Source organism: Chrysochloris asiatica, unplaced genomic scaffold, assembly GCF_000296735.1.
Source record: "Chrysochloris asiatica unplaced genomic scaffold, ChrAsi1.0 scaffold00002, whole genome shotgun sequence".
Classification (NCBI taxonomy): Eukaryota; Metazoa; Chordata; class Mammalia; order Afrosoricida; family Chrysochloridae; genus Chrysochloris; species Chrysochloris asiatica.
This window is the reverse complement of record NW_006408520.1, coordinates 13,778,075-13,779,188: the sequence shown is the minus strand read 5'-3', so window position 1 is coordinate 13,779,188 and position 1,114 is coordinate 13,778,075.

The following is a 1,114-nucleotide window of genomic DNA, read 5'->3' as shown; positions in this document are numbered from 1 at the left end:
ATATATATAGATATATATATACACATGCATGCAGTCAGCATTCTGTATCCATGGATTCCACATTAACAGATTCAACCAAACTTGGATTTAAAATATTCATATTGCAAAAGTATCCATGAAGTGTTCAAAATAATCACTCAAAGATCCAGAGGGATTATAAAGTGTTGTTCACATAGCATTTGCATTGTAGGCATTATAATAATAATTTGATAATTTATATATAATAATTTATGTATAATAATTTAAATCATTTGAAGTACATGGAAGAATGTGTATGGGTTATATGAAATTTTATATAAGAGTCTTTACCATCTAGAGATTTTTGTATCTGCAAGGGTCCTCACGGACACCAAAAGATGATGTTATATATACAAATATAGATTGTGTGCATATGTGTTGTTGTTAAGTGCCATCAAATCATTTCTAACTCATAGTGACCCTGTATAGGGTTTCAGAGAAGCAGTTGTTGGATTTGAACCACCTACCTTGGAGTCCTGGTGTGGCACTGTGGGTTAATGCTCCAGACTGCAAAGCCATTTGAACTGCAAGGTCAGCAGTTCAAGCTCACCAGTCGCTTCTTGGAAACCCTATACAGGATCACTATGGGTTGGAACTGACTCAAGGGCACTTAACAACAACAGATGCTGTTCAGAGTCCCGGTGTGGCGCTGGGTTAAAGCGCTGAACTGAAAAGTGATTTGAATCTCAAGATCAGTGGTTCAAGCTCACCCTTCACTCCTTGGAAATCCTATGTAGGGTCGCTATGGGTTGGAACCAACTCGACGTCACTAAACAACAACAATAAACCTCGCAGTTAGTTACCCATTGCTTACCCTGCACCACTATACTAGGACTACTTATGTATATGCAAGTATATATGTTATATTTTTGTGTTTATATAAAAGCACATTCAATAACTCAACAACCTACATTTTTCTACAATTTTATGCTAAGCTAATATTACCTATAATCAAGATGGCAAATCGGGTAGATGTGCAGTGAGGAACTTCATCAACAACAACACGGAATACAGGGCCAAGAGGGCTCAGGGGATGGCGCTGGAACTCTGAAACAAATATAAAGGTATGTTTGGAGGATTGAAGGACTTACAACTA